This window comes from Malus sylvestris, chromosome 2 (assembly GCF_916048215.2).
Source record: "Malus sylvestris chromosome 2, drMalSylv7.2, whole genome shotgun sequence".
In the NCBI taxonomy this organism is placed as follows: Eukaryota; Viridiplantae; Streptophyta; class Magnoliopsida; order Rosales; family Rosaceae; genus Malus; species Malus sylvestris.
The window spans coordinates 21,255,535-21,276,119 of record NC_062261.1 but is presented as its reverse complement, the minus strand read 5'-3'; the positions used below and the strand labels follow the sequence as shown (position 1 = coordinate 21,276,119).

At 40.7% G+C, this 20,585-nt stretch overlaps 3 long non-coding RNA genes across 4 annotated transcripts; 2 read left to right on the top strand and 1 right to left on the bottom strand.

Annotated features, from left to right (window-relative positions):
* Nucleotides 1–7,769: 7,769 nt before the first annotated feature.
* LOC126613867 (uncharacterized) lies at nucleotides 7,770–8,878 on the top strand. Its single transcript, XR_007620207.1, has 2 exons — nucleotides 7,770–7,858; nucleotides 8,772–8,878. It is a non-coding gene; the product is annotated as an uncharacterized LOC126613867 (long non-coding RNA).
* Nucleotides 8,879–12,129: 3,251 nt separating this feature from the next.
* On the bottom strand, nucleotides 12,130–16,489 carry LOC126613865 (uncharacterized). Of its 2 annotated transcripts, XR_007620206.1 has the most exons (5): nucleotides 16,394–16,489; nucleotides 16,209–16,299; nucleotides 15,647–15,728; nucleotides 12,720–12,846; nucleotides 12,130–12,626 (listed from the first exon to the last, which is right to left on the bottom strand). It is a non-coding gene; the product is annotated as an uncharacterized LOC126613865 (long non-coding RNA). The 2 variants fall into 2 exon arrangements; XR_007620205.1 differs by lacking the exon at nucleotides 15,647–15,728 and having other exon boundaries at nucleotides 12,131–12,626.
* LOC126613868 (uncharacterized) lies at nucleotides 12,939–14,223 on the top strand. Its single transcript, XR_007620208.1, has 2 exons — nucleotides 12,939–13,030; nucleotides 14,095–14,223. It is a non-coding gene; the product is annotated as an uncharacterized LOC126613868 (long non-coding RNA).
* Nucleotides 16,490–20,585: the final 4,096 nt, after the last annotated feature.

Here is a 20,585-nt window from a genome sequence, read left to right as displayed (position 1 = left end):
CTTCCTTTTCTCTCTGTAACCCGAGACCTCTCTCTCCTTCTCTGCAACATACACACATACACACATGCACATTCTCCAGTAGCCTCACCATCCTCGAGACCCTTCCATCTCAAAACCAGACCTCGCAGAGGTCCCTCATTCTTTCTCTTTCCCTACACCGTGGAACCACCATTGTTTTCGAAGCTATTCCTGCGAGTTCTCGCCGTTCACGGCTTAGGTACGCCTCGAGAAATCCTAAGAACCTTCATTTCATTCCTATAGGTTGATATTAATCTCGTGTACATATTTTGAACGAACATTTTAGCACAGAAAGCTTGAGGGGGGGGGGGAGATTGCTTAGTTTTCCAGCTAAGGAACCGTGACCATTTGGTCACTTTTAGCTCATTTTTCGGTCAACTTCGACCACGACTAGACTCCTAATAGGTATAGACTTGTTCTCTATATTCCTAACTTCAAAATGGCCTTTGAATCACTGAGTTTGGTTAACTATCGAGTTAGAAATCAACTCTGAAAGTTGGGAAGAAATTCTCAAATTTCTAGAGAAGTTTGACCGTGGCCATTTGACCACTTTCAGACCCAATTTATGGACAACACGGACCACAAATGAACTTTCAATAGGTGTAGATAAGTGCACTACGTTCCTAGCTTCAAATTGGTTTTTGTAGCATTAAATTTGGTTGAGAATCAAGCTCGATATGAGCTCGGGAAGTTGGATCTCCTACCTGCAGAACGCAAGAGCTCGTGAAAAAGGCGAGTACTTTTGTACTTACGGTGTGTGGGCACGCGTGGGTAGCTCCCCTGTGCTCGGTGCGTGGCTACATGTGCAACCACTTATGGTGGCGCGTTACGGTGCGTCTGGCCTTTGGCCGGCATGTTGGGTCCGTGATGTCGAGTAGATTGTTTTCGTATATTTAAACCTTGTGTTTTAGCAAACTACGAAGGTTTTATTTAAGTTTCCATTTATATGTTATTAAACTAAGTTAATTAGTAATTTCACATATAAGGGAAACGTACCCCAAGGACGTATGGGGTCAAGCAAGGCTCGGAGGCTTCGTTTCGACTGTGCAATTGTAAGTGTGTCATTTCTTTTTATAAGTATATGCATACTTGCTAGTTTACAGTTATACTTTGAAAATAATTTACTACACATGCCATGCTTAGACTAAAATTACATGAAGTAGCAAAATGTAGGAATTTAGGAAATTATTCTGAACCCTATAGGTTCATAGGTATGTCGTGAGATACCATGATTATATTTTACAGCTATGATTAATTAATGTTACAAGAACTATTGTGCTGTTGTGAAATGCTAAAATAATACTATGGGATGCGCAGGTAAGTTACTTTGTTGACTAGAATTATTGAATTGTTATGGCATGATTATATTTATGTTATCAGCTCATCATTGCTACACCCCGGTGTTAGTACTAGCCCTAGGGCCAGGGCCAGTCCTTCATGTGTATGTTCATATCCACACCGTTCGCTCGTCTTGGATCCAAGTAGGTGCTAGTCATGTCGTACATATTTCACTTGGCAATTCCGACTCGTTTGTGACCGCGCTTCGGCGCCAGCCTTCACATGATCGTAGTATTAGAGTGCATTGATTACACCCAGTCCTATTCGTTTAAGAAATTATCTGTACGAACTCGTCTTTCAGTATAGGTTGATGAGCATTTGTTATGATGTATTTACTATTTTGAGATTATGTGATTGCGGTCACCTTGTGCTTACCTTGATAGATGTACTTTATTGATTTTTTTGAGACTTTGCAGGTTATAGTAAGTATTTTCTTATTACATGTAGTACATATATTTTTGGAAAATATACTTGGTTTTACGATGAGGGGTTATAATGTTTTTGAAAAGGTTTTTACAAAACATTATTTTCTGACTCACTCAACTTTCTTTTTCGCCCTTCCAGGTTTAGCAGCCGTGCTTACGTGTAAACGAGGATTATGGCAAATCTTAGGAGATGGTTATCTTCAGTGGTATAACCTTCATCCTATTTACTATATTGTCTTATACTTTGATATCACGTGTGAAATGAGTTCAATCTCGCTCACCCACGCATTCTTTTGACTAGGTACTTTTATATTTAAATTTATTCACATTCTTTTTCTACTACACTACACTTTATGGCTTCGTCAACCTATAGGTGTAGGCTAGCACAACTCGATTCGGAGTCCAAATGGACATTCCGGGGTCGGGATGTGTCAAATATCTCACTAAATAAGGGAAAAAAAATTACCCCATCAAACAACTCAGAGGATAAATTTAGAAATTAATAATTAACATTTTATTTTTCAAAAATACAAAATCACATGTAATTTAAATTAACAGAAAATGCTGAAGTGTCTATTAGTCAAAGCACTTTAATCAAATCTTGAAAAGACATAAATGTTTAGTCTAAAAGATATAAAAAAAAAATTGTAAGGGATTCTAATTTTGGGTTGATTTAATGAATAGGTTGGGTTTGTGAGGACGGGAAGGAGGGGGAGAGGGATGAGGTGAGTTTGAGATAATAAATCTTTTGTTTTACTTTTCTGTTTTAGTTTATGTAGTAATTTTTTTTTTAAGTTTTAGATTAAAATTAAAACTCCGCCTATGTCTTACATGGCCGGTCCCAAGCCCGGATAAAGGAGGAGGGGGAGGGCGTCAGGTAGTCGACAGCCGGCACTCCATGATCACGTCGAATCCTTATGAAAATGAATCCAGAACAAAATCGCGCTAAAGCTAGGGCGTCACCCGTAAGTGGCGCGCTGTGTGGCCCGAGCACAGTGATAAGTGAGCAAGGGTCGCTGTATCTCCATCGGCACCCGGATGCAGTGTTAAATGAGCAAGGGGGCCATAGAAACTTCTTTTCGAACGACTCCACTCAAAGTTGTTTGGGAGCATATGCTCCTATCAACTTTACCCGGGACACACAAAAGAAGTACTTTGATCCTATTAGACGGGGGAGGGTGAAGAAGCTAGGACAGAAGGGTAGAGTTCAAGAGAGCAAAATGCGTTTAGGAACGTGGAATATAGGAACCTTAACGGGAAAATCTATGGAAGTAGTGGAAGTTATGGTGAGGAGAAGGATAAATATTATGTGCCTACAAGAAACTAAGTGGGTTGGTAGTAAGGCAAAGGATCTAGAAAACTCAGGGTTTAAACTTTGGTATTCGGGCACAAATAGAACAAGAAACGGTGTTGGCATCATCGTGGACAAGACCTTGGTACAAGATGTTGTAGATGTCAAGAGGGTAGGAGATAGAATCATGGCAATCAAGATTGTAATAGGACAAGAACTTATCAATGTGATTAGTGCGTACGCACCTCAAGTAGGGTTGGATACTAGTTCGAAGGAGAAATTTTGGGAAGATCTTGGAGACTTGGTGCAAGGAATTGCTCAGACGGAGAAGTTATTTATAGGAGGAGATTTAAATGGACACGTGGGCAGGGAGACAGGCAACTATGGAGGTTTTCATGGTGGCCATGGTTTTGGGGAGAGAAACGAGGATGGGGAAGCTATCTTGGATTTTGCAATGGCATATGATCTCTTCTTAGCCAACACCTTCTTTAAGAAGAGAGAAGAACATGTGATCACCTACAAGAGTGGGTCGTCAAAAACACAAATAGATTTTCTTCTAATGAGGAAAGGGGATCGTATAACTTGTAAGGATTGCAAAGTTATACCAGGAGAGAGCGTGGCTAATCAACATCGCTTGTTGGTGATGGATGTACATATCAAAAGAGTAAGACAAAAGAACAAGACTTGGAAGTGCCCAAGGACTAGATGGTGGAATCTAAAAGAAGAAAAACAAGCCATTTTCAAAGAGAAGGTAATCACCAAATGTGTGTGGGATAGAGAGGGGGAAGCTAGCCAAATGTGGGATTCCATGGCTAGTTGTATCCGAAAAGTAGCTAAAGAGGTATTAGGAGAGTCCAAGGGCTTTGCCCCACACCAAAAGGAATCTTGGTGGTGGAATGAGGAGGTACAAACAAAGGTGAAGGCTAAGAAGGAATGTTGTAAAGCCTTATACAAGGAGAGGACCGATGAAAATGGTGAAAGGTATAGAAAAGCGAAGCAAGAGGCGAAGAAAACTGTCAGAGAAGCTAAGTTAGCGGCTTACGACGATATGTATAAACGACTAGATACCAAAGAAGGAGAGTTGGATATCTATAAACTATCTAGAGCAAGGGAAAAGAAGACAAGGGACCTAAACCAAGTGAGGTGCATCAAGGATGAGGATGGAAAGGTTCTTGCTACAGAGAACGCGGTTAAAGACAGATGGAGAGGTTATTTTCATAATCTCTTCAATGAAGGACATGAAATGAGTGCTTCTTTAGGGGAGTTGAGTAACTCAGAAGAGTGTAGAAACTACTCTTTTTATCGTCGAATCCGGAAGGAAGAAGTGGTTGTAGCTTTGAAGAAGATGAAGCATAAAAAAGCAATAGGCCCAGACGATATACCAATCGAAGTGTGGAAACTTTTGGGAGAGACAGGTATAACATGGCTCACTGACCTTTTCAATAGGATTTTGAAAACGAAGAAGATGCCAAATGAGTGGCGAACGAGCACTTTGGTGCCTATCTACAAGAATAAGGGCGACGTACAAAATTGCATGAACTATAGGGGTATTAAGCTAATGAGTCATACAATGAAGCTCTGGGAGAGAGTCATTGAGCATAGATTGAGGCAAGAGACACGGGTTTCGGACAACCAATTCGGGTTCATGCCAGGGCGCTCAACCATGGAGGCAATCTATCTCTTACGAAGATTGATGGAAAGATATAGAGATGGGAAAAAGGATTTACACATGGTCTTTATAGATTTGGAAAAAGCGTATGATAGGGTCCCAAGAGACATTCTTTGGAGGATTTTAGAGAAGAAAGGAGTACGAGTAGCATATATCCAAGCTATAAAGGATATGTATGAAGGAGCAAAGACTGCCGTAAGAACTCATGAAGGACAAACCGAAAGCTTTCCCATAACTGTAGGATTACATCAAGGCTCATCCTTAAGTCCTTACCTTTTTGCGTTGGTAATGGATGAGTTAACAGGACATATTCAAGATGATATTCCTTGGTGTATGCTGTTCGCAGACGATATAGTGTTAATAGATGAAACTCAGGAAGGGGTAAATGCAAAGCTTAACCTTTGGAGAGAAGTGTTGGAATCTAAAGGTCTTCGCCTAAGCCGATCAAAGACAGAATATATGGAGTGCAAGTTCAGTGCAAATGGAGGCCAAAACGAGTTAGGGGTGAGGATCGGAGATCAAGAAATACCAAAGAGCGACCGTTTTCGTTACCTAGGATCTATCTTGCAAAAGAACGGAGAATTAGATGGAGATCTCAACCATAGAATACAAGCTGGATGGATGAAGTGGAAGAATGCATCCGGCGTGTTATGTGACCGCCGTATGCCACTGAAGCTCAAGGGAAAATTTTATAGGACGACAATAAGGCCGGCGATGCTGTATGGCACAGAATGTTGGGCGGTGAAACATCAACACGTACACAAAATGGGTGTAGCGGAGATGAGGATGCTTCGTTGGATGTGTGGGCACACGAGAAAGGATAAGATTAGGAATGAGGATATCCGGGGTAAAGTAGGAGTAGCCGAAATTGAAGGAAAGATGAGAGAAAATCGGTTACGGTGGTTTGGACATGTGCAAAGAAGGCCTACTGACGCTCCGATTAGAAGATGCGACTATGGGACAGAGGTTCAGGGCCGAAGGGGTAGAGGAAGACCTAGGAAAACTTTGGAAGAGACTCTAAGAAAAGACTTAGAGTACTTGGATCTAACGAAGGACATGACACAGGATCGAGCACAATGGCGTTCTAAGATTCATATAGCCGATCCCACTCAGTGACTTGGATTTTCCAAGTCTCCAACCGAGAAGTTTTCCTCACTCGGAAAATTAAGGGAACACTACCCCAACCTACATGCTCCACTCAGAAAGCTTCAACATACAAGCTTCAACAAAAGAAAATTCAAAGAACTTAGCGAAGAAGACTTTGGTGTATTTAACACAATACGTTGAAATGAAGGAAAGCTTATTTATTGATATCCCCGATAAGCTACAAATATGTACATATACATGAGTCAAAATAAACACACAAGAGGGAGCCTTCACAAAGGTTGCTTAGGAGAAGTCTCAGCAGTCGGTAGAGCCCCAGAAAGAGAAGGCACCGGAGGGGGATCATTTGGAGCCTCAGTACTGGACAGAACCCTAGAAGGAGGAGACATCAGAGGTTGATCATTTGGAGCTTCATTACGCGGTACAGCCCCAGAAGACGAAGGCAATAAATGCCTTTGGAACAAACCCACAAATCTCTGATGATCAAGTAAAACCTGACCATCAGTTTCCTTCATCTGGTCAAGCTTCCTCTTCATGTTTGTAGCATAGTCATGTGCGAGCCGGTGCAACTGTTTATTCTCATGCTTGAGCCCTCTAATCTCCTGTTTGAGACTCATCACTTCAGCCGCCAATGATTCAACTTGGCGGGTTCGAGCAAATAGGCGTTGGGCCATATTAGACACAGAACCTGCACACTGAACACTGAGAGCCAGCGAATCCTTAACAGCTAACTCATCAGACCGTTTGGAAAGTAGTCGGTTATCTTTGGGAGTGAGAAGGTTCCTGGCCACCACCGCAGCGGTCATATCATTCTTCATCACGGAATCCCCAACGGTAAGAGGACCAGTAGGGGAGACGAAGGATGGGCGCCATATGTTGTCTGGAGAAGGCGGGGCTGCCTCTTCAACAAGGTTCAAGTCAAAACGACGGTCGGAGGGGCCAGACATTTTCAAAGGTGTTGAAGAGAGAAGAGGTCGGACAAATCAAGATCTTAGAAGTGCAAGAATGAAGCTTCTACTGGTGGAGTTTCAAGTGTGCTTTGGAACTTAATGCCAGCCCCTATAAAAATCTACACTCGACGGAGCTTCAGAAATCGAAGAGGCGCCTGCTCAGAAATCGAAGAGGCGTTTGCTTTCTCAAAAGCTGGGCTGCTTAGAGATCACGAGGGTTGATCTCAGAAATCGAAGAGGCGTTTGCTTTCTCAAAAGTTGGGCTGCTCAAAGACCTCGAAGGCTGATCTCAGAAATCGAAGAGGCGCTCGCTTTCTCAAAAGCTGGGCTCCCCAGAGACCACGAGGGCCGATCTCAGAAATCGAAGAGGCACCTACTTTTCCAGCCTTGTCAGCACCTGTCACACGCACACTCAGCTTTGCGGAAATTATGGGCATTCTGTCGAAGACTTCTGGGGAAGTAGAAAACACATGAATCTTACTGTTCAATCACCCACTTCCCACACGCAACAATAGCTCATGGGTACCACAGATAACTTTGCCAAAGTTCTCTGCCAAAGTTGAGCACGTGAAGCTTGCAGCTCCCACTACATCGCTCTGACCAAGAAGGGTAAAAGAATAGCAAAGAAACAGCACTAACAAAGTTTAGACCCATAAATTTTGAAGGTCTAGCTACCATATTATTACCCACAAGGGTAAAGGAATAGTACCACTGCTGGATAATTGGAAAGTCCCTGTGTGTCAACCTCTGTGATTCGTGGCAAGGTAGACTAGCAAACATGCCCAACATTTACTCACATTCGAGAAAACACTCCCAATAAGATTGCTTGCTCCAAAATCGAAGAGGCACCGTCCTCCGAATCTTGAGAGCCAGACTCCCAACATGACTACTTTCTTAAAAATCGAAGAGAGGGTAAAGGAACAGTACCATTGCTGGATAATTGGAAAGTCCCTGTGTGTCAACCTCTGTGCTTCGTGGCAAGGTAGACTAGCAAACATGCCCAACCTTTACTCACATTCGAGAAAATACTCCCAACAAGATTGCTTGCTCCAAAATCGAAGAGGTACCGCCCTCCGAATCTCGAGAGCCAGACTCCTAACATGATTACTTTCTCAAAAATCGAAGAGACACTGCTCCCCGAATCTTCGAGAGCCAGACCCCCAGCATGATTGCTTTCTCAAAAATCGATGAGGCATCGTTCTCCGAATCAATCGAAGAGGCGTTCGCTTTCTCAAAAGCTGGGCTGCTTAGAGACCACGAGGGCCGATCTCAGAAATCGAAGAGGCACTTACTTTTCTAGCCTTGTCAGCACCTGTCACACGCACACTCAGCTTTGCAGAAATTATGGGCATTCTGTCGAAGACTTCTGGTGAAGTAGAAAGCACATGAATCTTACTGTTCAATCACCCACTTCCCACACGCAACAATAGCTCATGGGTACCACAGATAACTTTGCCAAAGTTCTCTGCCAAAGTTGAGCACGTGAAGCTTGCAACTCCCACTACATCGCTCTGACCAAGAAAGGTAAAAGAATAGCAAAGAAACAGCACTAACAAAGTTTAGACACATAAATTTTGAAGGTCTAGCTACCATATTATTACCCACAAGGGTAAAGGAACAGTACCACTGCTGGATAATTGGAAAGTCCCTGTTTGTCAACCTATGTGCTTCGTGGCAAGGTAGACTAGCAAACATGCCCAACCTTTACTCACATTCGAGAAAACACTCCCAACAAGATTGCTTGCTCCAAAATCGAAGAGACACCGTCCTCCGAATCTCGAGAGCCAGACTCCCAACATGACTACTTTCTCAAAATCGAAGAGAGGGTAAAGGAACAGTACCATTGCTGGATAATTGGAAAGTCCCTGTGTGTCAACCTTTGTGCTTCGTGGCAAGGTAGACTAGCAAACATGCCCAACCTTTACTCACATTCGAGACAACACTCCCAACAGATTGCTTGCTCCAAAATCGAAGAGGCACCGCCCTCCGAATCTCGAGAGCCAAACTCCCAACATGATTACTTTCTCAAAAATCGAAGAGACACTGCTCTCCGAATCTCGAGAGCCAGACCCCCAGCATGATTGCTTTCTCAAAAATCGAAGAGGCATCGTTCTCCGAATCTCGAGAGCCAGATACCACAGACCACTTTTTCAAAGTGCTCTGACAGAGTTAAAACATGTGAAACTGGCAGCTCCCACTACCGTGCTATGACCAAGCAGGGTAAAGGAATAGCATTACTACTTCTTAGGGAGACTCCTATATATGTCGACCTCCATCCCCAACAGACAGGCAGACCTGCAAAAATGCTCAACCCTTCATCATATCTGAGAGGGCACTCCCAACGAAGCCTTTCGAAATATTCAGCTTTCCTTCCCCCCGATAATACCTCTGCAAACAAGCTATACTAGAGCAAGAATATCTCATATCATCAGGGTTAAAAGCAAGAGTATCCCATATCATGCTTTTTCCCTGTCTTTTCCTTTGGCCTTGTTTTTACCTGCAAGACAAGGAGAAAGAGAGCAATCAGTCAGCACTTGGAATCAAGCTTCCAGCCAGGAACTGACTGCCTGGAACCCCTTACCTGATTACTTACCTGGCATTGCTCTCGAGTACTCATCTTCAACATCTTATATTTCCAGGGAAGATTCCGCATCTGCTTGAGGAACAGATAGGGCAAGTGCGAAGGATACAAGGAAGCATGTGGAGACAAGCGTAACAGCACACGTGCCGATACATCCATTACTCTGTCAAAAGCAAAAGTATCCCATATCAGCAGGGTGGAACGTACTCTAGATTTGATGGACTTGTTTTGACCCTCAAATTCTTCAGTCGGCCTTATACTCTGGAGGAAACCAGAAAACCCTCCAGCTCAGTTCAAGAATAAGCCTGTGGAAAGTTACTTCTTCAAAAGCAAAAGTATCTCATATCATCTCTTCTCATTTTTCTTCTCTTTATCCTTCATGCTGCTGCAAGATGGGGAGAAGGTGAACAATCAGTCGGAGCTCTGATTGCTTACCTTGTTTGTCACCTCTTTCAGCAGACCCCCTAGCTCAGCGACTTGGGCGACTCCTACTACATGGTTTGTATCGCGCTTGACCAAGCCTGAAACTACAAGTAAGCTTCAAGTGAAATTGATACATTACCTTGTGCATCTCCACCAGTTAAAGATACCACCCCTGGATGGAGGAAGAGTACTTCCAGAGAAGATGCCACATCTACCTATGAGACAGATAAGGCAAGTCAAGACGACACCACACTCCGATACTTAGAAGTTTCGTGATTACGAGATCATTCTCCCACAATATTTCCTAATGTCATTTGTACTAAATCATTCACTTGTACTCACTAAAGGAGAGCTTGAACCTATGTACTTGTGTAAACCCTTCACAATTAATGAGAACTCTTCTATTCCGTGGACGTAGCCAATCTGAGTGAACCACGTACATCTTGTGTTTGCTTTCCTATCTCTATCCATTTATATACTTATCCACGCTAATGACCGGAGCAATCTAGCGAAGATCACAAAAAGCGACCGTTTTCGCTACCTAGGATCTATCTTGCAAGAGAACGGAGAATTAGATGGAGATCTCAACCATAGAATACGAGCTGGATGGATGAAGTGTAAGAATGCATCCGGCATGTTGTGTGACCGTCGTAGGCCACTGAAGCTCAAGGGAAAATTTTATAGGACGGCAATAAGGCCAGTGATGTTGTATGACACAGAATGTTGGGCGGTGAAGCATCAACACGTACACAAAATGGGTGTAGCGGAGATGAGGATGCTTCGTGGGATGTGTGGGCACACGAGAAAGGATAAGATTGGGAATGAGGATATCCGAGGTAAAGTAGGAGTAGCCGAAATTGTAGGAAAGATGAGAGAAAATCGGCTCCGGTGATTTGGACATGTGCAAAGAAGGCCGAATGACGCTCCGGTTCGAAGATGTGACTACGGGACAGAGGTTCAGGGCCGAAGGGGTAGAGGAAGACCTAGGAAAACTTTGGAAGAGACTCTAAGAAAAGACTTAGAGTACTTGGATCTAACGGAGGACATGACACAAAACCGAGCGCAATGGCGTTCTAGGATTCATATAGCCAACCCCACTTAGTGGGAAAAGGCTTTGTTGTTGTTGTTGTTGTTTAGATTAAAATTAATAAAGAGAATGTTATATTAATAGTGGGTAATGGTCAGAATTTTTTATTCTGGACTCAGGATTGAGTTTTTCTTTACCCTATTATTCATCTTATCCCGGACAATAATCGTGATAATATTAATTGGAATCTAAGGGTAAGTGAGTTTATAGATAATCACTGCTGGGATAGTGCCAAGCTTAACCAAATTGTGAGTTATGAGATTGTTAAGAAGATTTGTAATATTGTTCTTCCTCAGGAGGAGTCGAAGAATAGACTTGTGTGGGGTTTCTCTAACTGTGGGCATTTTATAATTAAATCTGCTAGTTGGATACAAACAGATGATCAACAGCCTGATACTAGACGAGATCTTATTAAGAGAATGTGGAAGTTAAATATTCCACCAAAGGTGAAAATGTTTGCTTGGATGTTCATTCACGAGAGACTCCAAACGAAGGGGCACTTAAGTAAGTTCATTAAAGATATAGATTACGCTCTTTGTAATAATGGGGAGGAGTCTCAGACTCATCTTTTCTTTGAGTGCAACTATGCTAAGTTAGTATGGAGTTTATGCAATGTAAGTCTGCCTACTAACACTAATAACGGTTTTAATGACGTTATAGATTGGATGAAAACTTTGTGTCATGTTGATAAAGATGATTTATGTGATCTTAGTAAAGTTTTTCGTTTTTGCTGGCAAATTTGGAATGACAAAAATAATAAACATTTTAGGGATATTAATCCCTCACAAGTGAGATCTATGGCGACTGCCACTTCCTTAGGGAAGTCTTACTTTCAAGCCAATGCAAAATTGGATAGCAAAAATATTAGTGACAATTCAATAAATATTAAATGGCACCCTCCGGATCACAATTTTGTTAAATTAAATTTTGATGGGTCGGTCTGTCAGCAAAAGGCAGCAGCAGGATTTGTTGTGAGAAATGATATGGAGCAGATTTTGGGTGCAGTCTCCTTCAACATGGACGGGCTACTATTTCAGAGGTGGAGAGGCTTTGAAGGAAGGTTTGGCTTTTGCGACTAGAAAGGGTTTTCATAGTGATTCAGGCAATCCTTGGTCATTGGGATGTTCCACGGAACCTTCTTACAGTGGTCGAAGAAATCACAAGACGGGCCAAAAAGTTCTTTGCTATCAAGTGGAACCATATTTTTAGAGAAGCAAACTTTGTGGCGGATGCTTTTGCCAAGTATGGGTTAGGTATTCCATTGAATCATATTTGGGAATATGTAATTCCCCAATTTACTTCTTTTACCTTAAATTTTGATTGTATCGGTATTGGCTATATTCGTGGTTTCTCTTTTTAATGAAGTTTGATTATCCAAAAAAAAAAAACAAAAGAATGTTATATTAATTTGGTTTAACACATGGCAAGTTTTTAGAGATGGTGGAGTGTCATTGGACTTTGCTGAGTGACACTCCACCATCACTTAAAACTTGTCATGTGTTAAACCAAATTAATTAACATTTTGGCCAAATTGGATTAATGGTACCCATGTTGATAGAGTATTCGGATGATAGACCCTTTGGTAAAAAAATTAGGATTTAAACTTTTGTGGTGAAGATTATTAGCAAATTCAACCCAAAAGAAAGATTTTTGTTAAATCTCAATTAAATGTAGGGATAAAAATATCAAACCACACTTTTCTTTCTGTTAGCCTCCTTCTCTCTTCTCTCTCCAAGCTTTCTGACAAAACAAGAACGGAGTTAGACTCACTGTAATGATTACCATATGATAAGGGAAAAAGAAGCGATGAGTATGTTTGGAAATTGTACTTACTCTAAATGTGCCATTCTAATCCGAGCATTCCACGGGAGTTTCTTCTTGAATTCATCATCTATGTGCAGAGCATCATGCAGTAAACCATCGCTGCGATACTCATTCATGAGAAGACTTTGACCATGCCCTGCACAGTAACCCATAAGCATTCAGGCGAAAGCCAATTGAGCATTCAAACGAGGAATGTACCAAAATTTCCATTAAGTATTCAAACGAAGAATTTCATGGTGGAATTTAGGATTATTTTATTATTTGAATTTGGGCTTAGCCTGTTAGTATTAGGGTTTCGTTTTTTTGCTTATTAGGGTTAGGTTAGTTCTCTATATATATGATGTTTTGTAGCTTGTAGAATAACAAGTCATTCACAATGTAGTCTCTTAGGGTTTTGTAGCCGTTTCGGCATTCTCAGTTTGTTTAATAATATTCTTATTATTTTATTAGTCTTGTTCATTGTGCACTCTGATATTTAACTTGGTATTAGAGCAGGTTCAATCCTTCAGGATTTAATCTGCTTGGTCGGGTTGGTATTCAGTTTGTCAGTATATCCTGCCTCGCCGTTTGCTTGTCTTGTGCCATCCCACCGCCTGTAGTCCAACCTAGAATCCGATATGTTGCTGCAAGCCTGCACAGACCCCATTCTTGCTCGTCGTTTTTGCACCACTCTACAAGCGTGGAAATCAGAACCTCCTCTACACCCTTGTACTCACGATCTCGACCCGCACCAGACTGTTACTTGCAATCCACCCACACTTCATTGCCTGCCTGAACCTTCAGCTGCATCATCACCCAGCCACCAATTTTCGTACCAGGTTTGCCCCCGTCATCCATATGTGAACCATTCCGCAATAAGCCATTGTTGCACCACTCGTCTGCCGTAACCACCATCTCGTACCACCAGCCACTAGTCTATCGCCATTCTATCCAACGCCATCTTCATACCCGCATCACTAACCATCTGACATTCCCACATCGAACTCACGGCCGACCATCAGGTTTGATGTGCTTGTTTTGCAGGTATGAAGAAGACCACATAAGGAAGGAGACCTTCGCAAAGAGAACAAAGAAAAAGAAAAAGAAAAGGAAAAAGGAAATAAAAAAGAACGGAGCTTGCTTGCTTGCCTTGTCGTGCCCGCCTAACGAAGCTTGCCTTGTCATGTTCGCCTAACAGAGCTTGCCTTCTCGTATCCACCTAACGGAGCTTGTCTTGTCTTGTCCTCCTAACGGAGCTTACATCCGCATCTGCTTGTTGGCAAACTCATGACGTGTACCGCCATGAGTTTGACGGGGGGTGTTGGAATTTAGGATTATTTTGTTATTTAAATTTGGGCTTGGGCCATTAGTATTAGGGTTTCGTTTTCTTGCTTATTAGGGTTAGGTTAGTTCTCTATATATATGATGCTTTGTAGCTCGTAGAATAACAAATCATTCACAATGTAGTCTCTTAGGGTTTTGTAGCTGTTTCAGCATTCTCAGTTTGTTTAATAATATTCTTATTATTTTGTTAGTTTTGTTCGTTGTGCACTCTGATATTCAACTTTTCAGACTTCAAGCATTATAATTTAACTCTAACAAAGCAATAACAGAAGAGATTTAAAAGCCAATTAAGCAAAAGCTTACTTGCAAATCCAATGATTTCAAAAATTTACCCTTATCAGCATGCCAAATTAGACCGATGCTGCAGAGTCATTGGAGCACCAGATTAAGCTCAACTTTTTGAGCTTGGAGAATCTGTGGCCTATAGCAGTCATAGCGCTAACACACCCCGACCGAGATCAAGGCATGCTGGCCGTCACGTGAGAATGACGTAGCCATGTGCACAGTGCGGAAGTGATAATGATAAGAATTATACGAATTATTGAAAACCAAATTACTAGAGTGCACTACTAAACAAAAAGTGATAGGAGTTAGTTACAACAGTAAACACTCCTAATCAGAGCATAAAGTCTAGGTGCAGTCCAGTAGGACAAGTACTAGTTATACAGTACTAGGAATGTCATACTATTATTTAGATAAGTCAGAACTACCGACGTCTTCAAGCCACCAACAGCAAGCTTACTTAAAACTTGGAAGGGCGCAAAACTGAAAACGTGAGTGGGCAAAAACAATTGTTTTACAAAATCATTTCATTTATCAACATATCTAACCCCTCACTGTAAAACATGTATAATTTTCCTAGAATCAAGATATAAGCATATATATATATATATATATATCTGAAATCATAACAATTCAATTCATGCTTCACATAATCATATTCATATGTATGCCATGCCAAAATATAACAAAGTAAACAATTTAGGTAAGAATGATTTCATAGAAATATGATATGTTAGCCGGAAACCCTGTGGTAGTTTGTATGGCTGAATTCATAGCTTAAAAGTCAATCTAGCCGGAGTCACTACAATGACCTATACGACAATATACTGCACATAAGTCGGAACCACTAAAAAGGGGTCTGTACGTCAAGATCGGGTGTAATATAATTATGCTCAATTCTATTCTCTCATAATAGTCGGGCGATAAATCGCTAGTCACCTACGAGTCGGAACCATAAATAAGGTCTGTACGACAAGACTGTGCACTTATGTTGGATCCAATATGAGCATATAGTGCGAGAGGTGACGTAAATAAACAGGCCTGTACTTCATATCTCTAGCTAAATCACAATCACCCAAGGTGTAGTTTTATGAGCTCAACAATATTCAATCACATATCACATCATCGATGATTCACATAATCAAACATAACTTACTTGAACTTACCTGTGCCTCCACAACACCACATTTATATATATATGCAACCACGAAATGCATATTCAGAATATAAAAGCATTTGGCATATTATTTCAAAGCATGCTTTCCTTAAAAATGCATTTCTGGGAAATATATCAAGTATATAAATATATACTGAAAACAAAACCCACTCACTGGTATGTCGATGGGTCGTAACCCCCGAGTCGCCCGTGGATACGCTCGTCCTCGGGATAAGTCTCACCTATGTGCGAATTAACTATAAAAACGTTATTTTAAAGCACATAGGCAAAACTAGCTAATAACTTCTCATACATTGCTCAATTTTGGTATTTGAATATACCAACGTAACCTACACAACCTCACGAACATCGTGATATTTTTAAAATAATTTTTCTGTGGCTTACGCGCCCTCACGCGCCAGGAAGGCACGACCTCACGCGCAGGCGCACTGACGGATCCCCTAACTGCCGTTAGGGAATATTCCGTTAAAAATGACTGACGGCGTCAGCATATTCTGTCCAAACTAACGGAATATGCCGTCATCTTCTCCGGCGAGTCGCCGGTCACCAGAAAACTGGGTAAAACTTTAAAACGTCTATTCTCGCTCGTTTCTTAACCATTTTTCATGAAATTTGTACCAACATGAAGCTAAGGACATCCACAATCACGTTATAACAATTTTAAGACCTAAAAACTGTTATATTTTTCCTAGGGAAAGCTCGATAGTTTAGCTTACCTAGAATAGCTTTGATCTCGGCCCTCCGACGTCCATTTCCTTCAACGAGGTACCCCGAGACTCGTGAGGACCTCCTTAAGCTTCCTGTGAGCTTGAAATTTCCAAAAACACAAGATTTAACGTTTGCATGAACAGTACCCCAAATCGGGGTTATGGTTTCGACGTGAAGACAAAGCTTTCCTTACCTGAAAATGATCTAGATGTGTTCCTGAGCTTGCAAGGAACACGATGGTACCTTCAACGTCCTCAATCTACGAAGCTTGAATGGGTTTTGGTGTTTGTCCGTACATAATGCCGAGAGGAAGAGAGAGAGTACGGGAGTGAGAGAGGAGATGATGTGGATGTGTGTGTGGTCTAGGATTGGTCAACAACCCAAAATACACAATTACTTAATCCTAATTGGTCCCAAACAATTAGGATTTTAGAATAGTGATCCATAAACAACACTTAAACCACATCACACAATTTAACGTCCATGGGTATTTCCGTCATTTCACACCATCAAGAATAAAATAATATACATCTCCGGGATGGGCTGTGACAAGCGGAGTCCAATAAGATGTTCAAATTAAGCACATCGTCGTCAAAGCCAATGGCAAAATGTAGCCTCATCGACGAAAGTTTAGGAGCTCGAGGGCGAGCCAACACTTGCAGATGAGGGAGCAGGCATTGCGGCCGTGCTTGGAGTTGAGCCACCGGAAGACCTTGAATATCAGCTTGTCTAATAGAAAGAAAGAGTTTGGTTGGACATTTTTATCCTTACATTTAATTCATATTTTTGCTAATAATCTTCACCACAAGAGTTTAAATCTTAATTTTCTGAACTCAAGGGCAATCTTCTAAACACACTATCACCATAGTGACCGTTAATCCAATTTGGCCTAACATTTTCTTTATTGAGTTTTTCTTAAAATTTGAAAAATAATAAATTACTACATAAACTAAAATTGAAAAATAAAACAAAAGATTTATTATCTCAATGATCAACCCTTGCCAAAAAAATACATAAACTTTTCAATAGAAATTATATTTAATGTTTAACAAATGGTAAGTTTTGAATTATGGTGCTCGGCAAAATCCAGTAGTAAGTTAAGCCCTACAAAAATTTTTCTCACTAGCCAAGTGGCAGGTTGAGACATAATGCCTAGATAGGGGCCTAGATAAATTTAAATAAATTTATTATAATAAATATAAATAAATGTTTATTTATACTTAATAAAAACTATACTTGTATTGGAATTTTACCCTTTACTATTTTAATTAAGTTTTTAAGTTTAACATATAAAATACAAAAAATGTCGAATGAGTAATACATCTTTTTAGTAATTAAAATGCTAAAGGGCCCCCACATCTTGCATTTTCCAAGCAAATTACCGATTGGACAACAATTAAAAAAAGAAAAAGCAAAAAGACAGTTGGTCACATGAAAAAGTGTACATCATCACCCTTTATCATTTTCTCTGCAAGACTGCAATATGATTCTTCTCTCTCTCTCTCTCTCTCTCTCTCTCTTCTTTGTCTCTAAAACATCCACCGCCTCCTAACATCATTCCATTTTCGACGGTCATCCACCGCCTTTTCATACCACCTCCTCTTCTATGCAACGGTCATCCACTACATCCTCACACTGCTCCATCTGCCTCATTCGCACCCACTAATCCCCCCACCAACCAGTCACTCTTCCACCTGAGCCTAGCGACATTTTTTTTAAAACAGAAATGCCCAGTGCCCGATTAACCCGCCAGGCACCCGCTTAGTGACTGATTAAACCACCAAACGCCCGCCCAGCACCCGTCTAGCTCCCCTAATCGTCCGCCTAATGGCCTCGCTAATTTTGTAAACGATTTGGGATTAATCTTGGCATTGCTCTGTTAAGAACAATGATGATGAAATGTGGGTGATGAAAAAAAAAATTAAAAAAAAAAAAAATCAATTTGTTCGAAGCTTGGGAGAGGTTTCAATCAATGTTGCGGAATGTTTGGCACTTAGGGACGCACTCTGGATGACAAGGTGTAGGGGACTCTAGAAGATCATGGTGGAAGGGGACTCAAAGCTTATTCTTGAAGCGGTTCAAGGGACCAATGGTGTTTCCCGGAGAGTGAGAAAGATCATTGATGATAAGCTTATAGCGAAATATTTTGATTTTATCACCTGGGATCACGTGTATCGAGAAGTAAACTTTGTGGCTGACGCAGTTACAGATGTAGCCTTCCAATTTGGAAACCTTCACATTTGGGATAGATCGTTACCGCCCGCTGCTTCTAGTTCTTTGTCTCTTTACCCTTTAATGTTTGCTCTTTTCCATAAAAAAAGAAAAAGAAATGTTTATTAATAAGTAACTAGCATATGCCCACACACTTTGTGTGTTGAACAATTTTTGGTTTTTGAAATGAGAAGGAGAGAGAGAGGGAGAGAAAGAGACAACATGGAAAGAGGATGAGTTTTTGTTTTTATTTTTATTTTTTAAATTAGAAATTTGTTACGAACACATATAGGTGATGCCTTAAAAAAAATGTTAAATTTAGTTTGTGCAAAATTACTTCATTGTCCATAATTTTATTTTGTGATAGAAGACAAAAATGTCTTTTCATTATCTTTTAATTGGCAAAGAAGGTTTTCATTAATATGAACTAGATACAGTATAGACACTATGTGTGTGATTTAAAAATTTAAAAAGAACTAAATTGAATTTATGTAATATAAATGACTGGATTTGGAAGTTAGAGGTGGGAAAAAGTAGACGTGGGTGCAAATGAGAGAGAGAGAGAGAGAGTGTGTGTGTGAGTGAGCTTAGGTATTGATAGGATGACATGACTGTGAGATTCAGAAAAAAAAAAAAAAACATCAAAAACTTGTTTATGCGAAATTATTATAATGTCCATTTTGTTGTAAGTCTAATTAGTGAAGTATAATAAAGACAAAGAGATTGGGGTGTGGCAACAATAGAGAGAAAGAGAGATGTGTAATTGTTAGGTGTGTGTTATCTCACACCATTGTGCCTTTATTTATAGTAGTAGGGAAGTAAATTCCTTACCCTAATAAGATTACAACTCTAATAGGATAATATATAGTCTAAGAGATATGGTAGAATCCCATAAGGATATCCCAGATATGATAGGATTTACACGATCACATTCCTAATGTAATAGGACTGCAACACTCCCCATTGAGTGTGTAAATACTCAAACAAATGGCGCATCGGGTCTTCAGCGATGAAGTAAGTACAATTGATGAAGTCGTCGGCATAATGAGCGAATGCGAGTCTCAAAACATTGGAAGAATGTATAAAGGTAAAACTCACAAAACCTCGCCATGGTAAAACCCAAGGTGGGATAAAAACCGATAGACTAAAGTTGCATTAAGTCAAAACTAAATGTATTCTGAATGCAAATAGAATAACTCACAAGGGTATAACCAGCCCAAGATGGGTGCCTTGTCAAAATCTAGTTAGGTAGCAAAAACCTGGTGGGAAAAATGCTTGACAATAGAACTACAAGCATTGCATATGAATAGTTAGGCATTCCAATTCCTCGGACAAGCTGCTGGAAGGTTGACTTCGGCAGTGACGTCGTGTAGAGGTCGACAAGGTTTTTTAGGATCGTCTTGCATGACTTCAATCTCTTGATGCTTTACTGATGTGATGTAGACTCAATATGTCTTGGAATTGACTTCGTGGATGTATAATGTCTTGGTCGGGTTGATACATGCGGCATAGTCTTCATGGATCGTTGTCGGGACTCAAAGATGGATAAAAACACCAAGTAATTCGAATATGATCAACAAGAGCTCTCAACCATGTCTCACATGTGGCATAGTAAAGTAAGGTGAGTCTTGGAATGGTTCGAGGATTCCCAACCAAGGTCATAACGTGAATGTCCAAGATATTGCAATATCCCTAATGGTAAACACATATCTATTTGGAGATGTGCCTTGTGCGGTTTTTATAAGTAACTTGCGTCATCATAACAAAAAAGGCAAGCATCATTCTGAGGATCAAAGGGGTCAGATTTGCTCGGGATGCGTTGGGATTAGCCCAAATCCATAGTACCTTCAGGGTAACGGAAATACGTCTTTAATAGTAATTTAGTGGCTGCGTGTAGGAGCGGTGCTGCATCTTTACTAATAGATCAACAACGAATGAGATGTCCTGTCTAATGTAATGAGCTAAGTACAACAAAGCGCAAAGTTGAACTCAGATATGGAACTTCGGGTCTCATTTGAATATAGCGTTGGAAGATCATAGATATACTCAAAAGGTAACACCTTCGGGGTGTAGTTTGACTGATAGACTAAAGTACTGTCAGAACACCACTTGAACTTCAGGTCAAGGCATAAACGAGTTTTCTAAGATCTTTCGTCTCAAATTCCATCTTCATG